Here is a 7,897-nt window from a genome sequence, read left to right on the forward strand (position 1 = left end):
AGTAACCCAAAGAGGTGTTGGACACCAAGGCCTCAAGGAAAGAAAATAACAAACCATGTGCCTGTGGTGTGCATGTATGGGGGAGAGAGACTTGAGGGAGTAAGTCCTTAGGGGTGTTTCAACACCTAGCACCTTGAACCAACTGGTTCGGGAGTGTTGGCTGAAAGCTTATCTTAAAGAGTCGCCCCCTCACAGAACACTTAGCCTAAGGATGCAATAAACCGTGGAAAGACAAAGGGATCAATAAATAAAAGTCTCAAAGGGTGCAATCAAGTGAGTATTCCAGGGCATGGTAAAGGTCTGAAAGCCAATAAAGGAATGAACCTAAGTTGCTATGCATGAAACCCCATAAAACCAAGGACATGACTTCTACAATAATGATTCATTTCTCTTGACAATTCATTCATCATTCTCATGTTTCAGTACTTGCTTCGGGACAAGGAAGCTTTAAGTTTGGTGTTGTGATGCCAAGGCATTTTGGCCAGTTTCACTGACCTTTTCTTTATGGTTTTAAGGTAGTTTCATGCACTTTCTTAGGAAATAAGCAAGTTTTGGTTAAATAATCATTTACATCTTGATTCAAGCAAATATTGTGAATTTTATATGATTTCATGAGAATTATGCATGAATTGAATGATAAATTGAATGATGCATGATCTCATGGGTTAGAACCTAGTTTTGATGCACTTTATTTGCTTGATTTCAGGACAAAGGAAGCAAGGAAGATGCCACGTTAATAGCCACATTAGTCCAACTAACGTGACCATTAACGTGGAAAGGAGGCTAGCTTACAACGTTAACAAGAAAAGTGAACACCAATAACGCTTTCGTGAGCCATCATAGCCCACGTTAGTGTCCACGTTAACTACGTTAACGTGGAAGCTAACGTGGAAGAGAAGTAAAGCTCCAACGTTAGAGGTAAAAGGGAATGCCACTAATGTTGGGGAGAGGGGCACACTTAGCCACGTTAAGAGTCACGTTAACTACATTAACATGAACTCTAACGTGGGAGAAGCAATGAAGAGCCAACGTTAGTGACACTCACCTTTGTCACTAACGTTGGACTAAGCCTCTATTAGCCACGTTAGTTGCCACGTTAATTGCATTAATGTGGAAGCTAACGTGGAGGAAAAGAATGATGAGCCAACGTTAGTGACACTCACCTTTGTCACTAACGTTGGAGATGGCTATCACTACCACGTTAGAAGTCACGTTAACCTATGTAACGTGAACTCTAATGTGGGAAGAAAGGTGTTTGGAGCATTAGTGACAAAGGTAAGTGTCACTAACGCTCTCGAAATTAAGGCATACCCACGTTAAGAGTCACGTTAGCTACACTAACGTGGACTCTAACGTAGGGAAAAAGGGGCCAAGGGCAACGTTATTGGCAAAGGTAAACGCTAATAACGCTCGCGATGGATCAAGAGGCAACGTTAGTGGTCACATTAGTGCCACTAACGTTGAAGTTAACGTAACTCATCTTGGGCTAGGAACGTTACTGCAAAAGGTGATTGTCACTAACGTTCTCAAACCCACATTTTCACCTAACGTTAACGCCACTAATGTCCTAGCCAAAGTCCATGCCTACTTCACACTTTCTCTGCAAGTAAAGCTGAGCCCACTGAAGATTCCAAACTGCTTCAACTAAAGATCCAAAGGCCCATATCCAAGACTTGTAGAGCCAAATGGAAGATCAGAAGAGTAGTATATATAGGGGTAGTTTCGAACTAGAGAGGAGCTTTTTTTGGGGATTGAGAGGACTACTCTCTGTATAATTTTACTTTCTCTGCAACTTCTAGTTTTACTTCAGAATGTACTCTCCATCTTTGATTTTCACTCCTAGAGCCATGAACAACTAAACCCCTTTCATTGGGTTAGGGAGCTTGGTGCACGAAATTGTGATCTCCAGGCTCGAACAAATCCTGGTAATGGCTCCAAAGCTTGGTGCTCTGATCTTAATTCATAATTGTCACAACTTCGATACAACTAACCAGCAAGTGCACTGGGTCGTCCAAGTAATACCTTACGTGAGTAAGGGTCGAATCCCACGGAGATTGTTGGTATGAAGCAAGCTATGGTCACCTTGTAAATCTCAGTCAGGCAGATATAAATGGATAATGGTGTTTTTGAAATTTAATAATTAATAAGATAGGGATAGAGGTACTTATGTAAATCATTGGTAGGAACTTCAGATAAGCGAATGGAGATACTTTCGTTCCTCTGAACCTCTGCTTTCCTGCTATCTTCATCCAATCAGTCTTACTCCTTTCCATGGCTGGCTTTATGCAAGGGCATCACCGTTGTCAGTGGCTACATCCCCTCCTCTCAGTGAATAATATGCTCACGCACCCTGTCACGGCACGGCTATTCATCTGTCGGTTCTCGATCATGCTGGAATAGGATTCACCCTCCTTTTGCGTCTGTCACTAACGCCCAACAATCGCGAGTTTGAAGCTCGTCACAGTCATTCAATCATTGAATCCTACTCGGAATACCACAGACAAGGTTTAGACTTTCCGGATTCTCTTGAATGCCGCCATCATTCTAGCTTACGCCACGAAGATTCTGGTTAGGAGATCTAAGAGATATTTATTCTAGCTTAATTCATGTAGAACAGAAGTGTTTGTCGGGCACACGTTCATAAGGGAGAAGGATGATGAGCGTCACACATAATCATCACCTTCATCACGTTCTTGGGTGCGAATGGATATCTTAGAAGCGAAATAAGATGAATTGAATAGAAAACAGAAGTACTTTGCATTAATCTTTGAGGAACAGCAGAGCTCCACACCTTAATCTATGGAGTGTAGAAACTCTACCGTTTGAAAATACATAAGTGAAGGTCCAGGCATGGCCGAGATGGCCAGCCCCTCTGATCTAAGAATCAGGCGTCCAAAGATATCTAATACAATAGTAAGAGGTCCTATTTATAATAAACTAGCTACTAGGGTTTACATGAGTAAGTAATTGATGCATAAATCCACTTCCGGGGCCCACTTGGTGAGTGTTTGGGCTGAGCCTGAGTGTTGCACGTGCAGAGGCTATTTGTGGAGTTGAACGCCAGTTTCTGTGCCAGTTTGGGCGTTCAACTCTGGTTTTGGATCCTTTTCTGGCGCTGGACGCCAGATTTGGGCAGAAGGCTGGCGTTGAACGCCAGTTTACGTCGTCAATTCTTGGCCAAAGTATGGACTATTATATATTGATGGAAAGCCCTGGATGTCTACTTTCCAACGCAATTGGAAGCGCGCCATTTCGAGTTTTGTAGCTCCAGAAAATCCACTTTGAGTGCAGGGAGGTCAGAATCCAACAGCATCAGCAGTCCTTTTTCAACCTCTGCTGATTTTTGCTCAAGTCCCTCAATTTCAGCCAGAAAATACCTGAAATCACAGAAAAACACACAAACTCATAGTAAAGTCCAGAAATGTGAATTTAACATAAAATCTATTAAAAACATCCCTAAAAGTAACTAGATTCTGCTAAAAACATACTAAAAACAATGTCAGAAAGCGTATAAATTATCCGCTCATCACAACACCAAACTTAAATTGTTGCTTGTCCCCAAGCAACTGAAAATCAAAATAGGATAAAAAGAATAGAATATACTATAAATTCCAAACTATCAATGAAACAGAGCTTCAATCATATGAGCGGGACTTATAGCTTTTTGCCTCTTGAATAGTTTTGGCATCTCACTTTATCCATTGAGGTTCAGAATGATTGGCATCTATAAGAACTCAGAGTTCAGATAGTGTTATTGATTCTCCTAGTTCAGTATGATGATTCTTGAACACAGCTATTTTATGAGTCTTGGCCGTGGCCCTAAGCACTTTGGTTTCCAGTATTACCACCGGATACATAAATGCCACAGACACATAATTGGGTGAACCTTTTCAGATTGTGACTCAGCTTTGCTAAAGTCCCCAATTAGAGGTGTCCAGGGTTCTTAAGCACACTCTTTTTTTGCTTTGGACCTTGACTTTAACCGCTCAGTCTCAAGTTTTCACTTGACACCTACACGCCACAAGCACATGGTTAGGGACAACTTGGTTTAGCCGCTTAGACCAGGATTTTATTCCTTTAGGCCCTCCTATCCACTGATGCTCAAAGCCTTGGGATCCTTTTTATTTGCCCTTGCCTTTTGGTTTTTAAGGGTTATTGGCTTTTTGCTCTTGCCTCTTGGTTTTAAGAGCTTTTGTGTTTTTCTGCTTGCTTTCTCTTTTTCTTTCTATTTTTTTTTTCGCCTATTTTTTTTTTCTGCAAGCTTTGTTCTTTGCTGCTTTTTCTTGCTTCAAGAATCATTTTTATGATTTTTCAGATTATCAAATAACATGTCTCCTAGTCATCATTCTTTCAAGAGCCAACATATTTAACATTCTTAAACAACAACTTCAAAAGACATATGCACTGTTCAAGCATACATTCAGAAAACAGGAAGCATTATCACCACATCAATATAATTAAACTAAGTTCAAGGATAAATTCAAAAATCATGTACTTCTTGTTCTTTTGAATTAAAACAGTTTTTATTTAAGAGAGGTGATGGATTCATAGGACATTCATAACTTTAAGACAAAGTTACTAACTACTAATGATCATGTAATGAAGACACAAACATGGATAAGCACATAACATATAAAACGAAAAAAACAGAGAAAGTAAGAACAAGGAATGAGTCCACTTTAGTGATGTCCTTGAGCTCTTCTATGTCTCTTCCTTGTCTTTGCTGCTCCTCCTTCATTGCTTTTAGATCTTCTCTGATTTCATGAAGGATGAAGGAGTGCTCTTGATGTTCCACCCTTAGTTGCTTCCAATAATTGTGTGGAAGAAAATGTATCCCCTGAGGTATCTCAGGGATCTCTTGATTTGCAGTCAAATGTTCTACCACTGAGCTATAGACCCTTGATGGAAGCTTTTGTCTTCCCTTTCCTCTTTCTAGAGGTTTCTCTGGCCTTAGGTGCCATCAATGGTTATGGAAAAAACAAAAAAGCTATGCTTTTACCACACCAAACTTAGAATGTTGCTCGCCCTCGAGCAAAAGAAGAAAGAATGAAGAAGATATGGAGGAGATGGATGGGAGTGTGTATTCGGCAATATGGGTGGGATTGGGTGGGAGAGAGATGTTGAATTTTGAAGGTAGTGGGTGTATGGATGTGAGTGGTAAATGGAAAACAGAGGGGATGATCATGAATGGAAAGAGAGATGATGAGGTAGGTGGGGATCCTGTGGGGTCCACAGATCCTGAGGTGTCAAGGCATTTACATCCCTGCACCAATTTAGGCATGTAAAATGCCCTTGCACACAACTCTGGGCGTTCAGCGCCAGGTTGGTGCCCATTTTGGGCGTTCAACGCTCCTTTGCTGCCATTTCTGGCGTTGAACGCCAAAACCATGCTTGTTCTGGGCGTTTAGCGCCAGGATGCTCCCATTCTGGGCGTTCAGCGCCAAAACCATGCTCTGTTCTGGCGTTTGAACGCCAGACAGATGCTTCTCCAGGGTGTGATTTTTCTTCTGCTGTTTTTTTGATTCCGTTTTTGATTTCTTTTTGTATATTTTGTGACTCCACATGATCATGAACCTACAAAGGCATATAACTAAGAGAAATATAGTTAGATAAATAAAGATTGGGTTGCCTCCCAACAAGTGCTTCTTTAATGTCAATAGCTTGACAGTTGGCTCTCATGGAGCCTCACAGATGTGCAGAGCTTTGTTGAGACTCTCCAACACCAAACTTAGAGTTTGGATATGGGAGTTCAACACCAAACTTAGAGTTTGGTTGTGGCCTCCCAACACCAAACTTAGAGTTTGACTGTGGGGGCTCTTGGTTGACTCTGCTTTGAGAGAAGCTTCTTTTGCTTCCTCTCCATGGTTGCAGAGGGAGATCCTTGAGTTTTAAACACAAGGGAGTCCTCATTCCATTGAAGGACTATTTCACCTCTGTCAACATCAATCACAGCTCTTGCTGTGGCCAGGAAAGGTCTTCCTAGGATGATGGATTCATCCTCTTCCTTTCCAGTATCCAGGACTATGAAATCAGCAGGGATGTAAAGGCCTTCAACCTTTACTAACACGTCCTCTACTTGTCCATAAGCCTGTTTTCTTGAGCTGTCTGCCATCTCTAATGAGATTTTAGCAGCTTGCACCCCATAGATTCCCAGTTTCTCTATTACAGAGAGGGGCATGAGGTTTATTCCTGAACCAAGGTCACACAGAGCCTTAAAGATCATGGTGCCTATGGTACAGGGTATTATGAACTTTCCAGGATCCTGTCTCTTCTGAGGCAATGTCAGTTGATCCAGATCGCTTAGTTCATTGATGAACAAGGGAGGTTCAACTTCCCAAGCATCAATGCCAAATAATTTGGCATTCAGCTTCATGATTGCACCAAGAAACTTGGCAGTTTGCTCTTCAGTAACATCCTCATTCTCTTCAGAAGAGGAATACTCATCAGAGCTCATGAAGGGCATAAGGAGGTTCAATGGAATCTCTATGGTCTCTAGATGAGCCTCAGAGTCCTTTGGTTCCTCAGAGGGAAGCTCCTTATTGATCACTGGATGTCCCAGGAGGTCTTCCTCCTTGGGATTCACGTCCTCTCCTCTCCTCACAGGTTCGGCCATGGCGCTTATGTCAATGGCCTTGCACTCTCCTTTTGGATTCTCTTCTGTATTGCTTGGGAGAGTACTAGGAGGGATTTCAGTGATCCTTTTACTCAGCTGGCCCACTTGTGCTTCCAAATTTCTAATGGAAGACCTTGTTTCATTCATGAAACTTACAGTGGGCTTAGATAGATCAGAGACTAGATTTGCTAAATTAGGAGCATTTTGTTCAGAGTTCTCTGTCTGTTGCTGAGTGGATGATGGAAAAGGTTTGCTATTGCTAAACCTGTTTCTTCCACCATTATTAAAGCCTTGTTGAGGCTTTTGATCCTTCCATGAGAATTTTGGATGATTTCTCCATGTTGAGTTATAGGTATTTCCATAAGGTTCACCTAAGTAATTTACCTCTGCTATTGCAGGGTTCTCAGGATCATAAGCTTCTTCTTCAGGAGAAGCCTCTTGAGTACTGTTGGATGCAGCTTGCATTCCATGCAGACTCTGAGAGATCATATTGACTTGCTGAGTCAATATTTTATTCTGAGCCAATATGGCAATCAGAGTATCAACTTCAAGAACTCCCTTCTTCATAGGCGTCCCATTGTTCACAGGATTTCTTTCAGAAGTGTACATGAACTGGTTGTTAGCAACCATGTCAATGAGTTCTTGAGCTTCTGCAGGCGTTTTCTTTAGATGAATGGATCCACCTGCAGAAGTGTCCAGTGACATCTTTGATAGCTCAGATAAACCATCATAGAATATATCCAGGATGGTCCATTCTGAAAGCATGTCAGAAGGGCACTTTTTGGTCAACTGTTTGTATCTTTCCCAAGCTTCATAGAGGGATTCACCTTCTTTCTGTCTGAAGGTTTGAACATCAGCTCTAAGCTTGCTCAGCTTTTGAGGAGGAAAGTACTTGGCTAAGAAAGCCGTGACCAGCTTATCCCAAGAGTCCAGGCTGTCTTTGGGTTGAGAATCCAACCATAATCTAGCTCTGTCTCTTACAGCAAAAGGGAAAAGCATGAGCCTGTAGACTTCAGGATCTATTCCATTAGTCTTAACAGTATCACATATCTGCAAGAATTCAGTTAAGAACTGAAAAGGATCTTCAGATGGAAGTCCATGAGACTTGCAGTTCTGCTGCATCAGAGAAACTAATTGAGGTTTCAGCTCAAAGTTGTTTGCTCCAATGGCAGGAATGGAGATGCTTCTTCCATGTAAATTGGAATTAGGTGCAGTAAAGTCACCAAGCATCCTCCTTGCATTATTATTATTTTCAGCTGCCATCTCCTCTTCTTGTTTGAAAAT

The 7,897-nt window shown here is 41.7% G+C and overlaps 1 non-coding gene across 1 annotated transcript; it reads left to right on the top strand.

The window, feature by feature from the left end:
• Positions 1–7,372: 7,372 nt before the first annotated feature.
• LOC148564927 (small nucleolar RNA R71) lies at positions 7,373–7,480 on the top strand. The gene has a single exon (XR_015883916.1). It is a non-coding gene; the product is annotated as a small nucleolar RNA R71 (small nucleolar RNA).
• Positions 7,481–7,897: the final 417 nt, after the last annotated feature.

The sequence above is a fragment of the Arachis ipaensis genome, chromosome B5 (assembly GCF_059453495.1).
Source record: "Arachis ipaensis isolate K30076 ecotype BB chromosome B5, ASM5945349v1, whole genome shotgun sequence".
Lineage (NCBI taxonomy): Eukaryota > Viridiplantae > Streptophyta > Magnoliopsida > Fabales > Fabaceae > Arachis > Arachis ipaensis.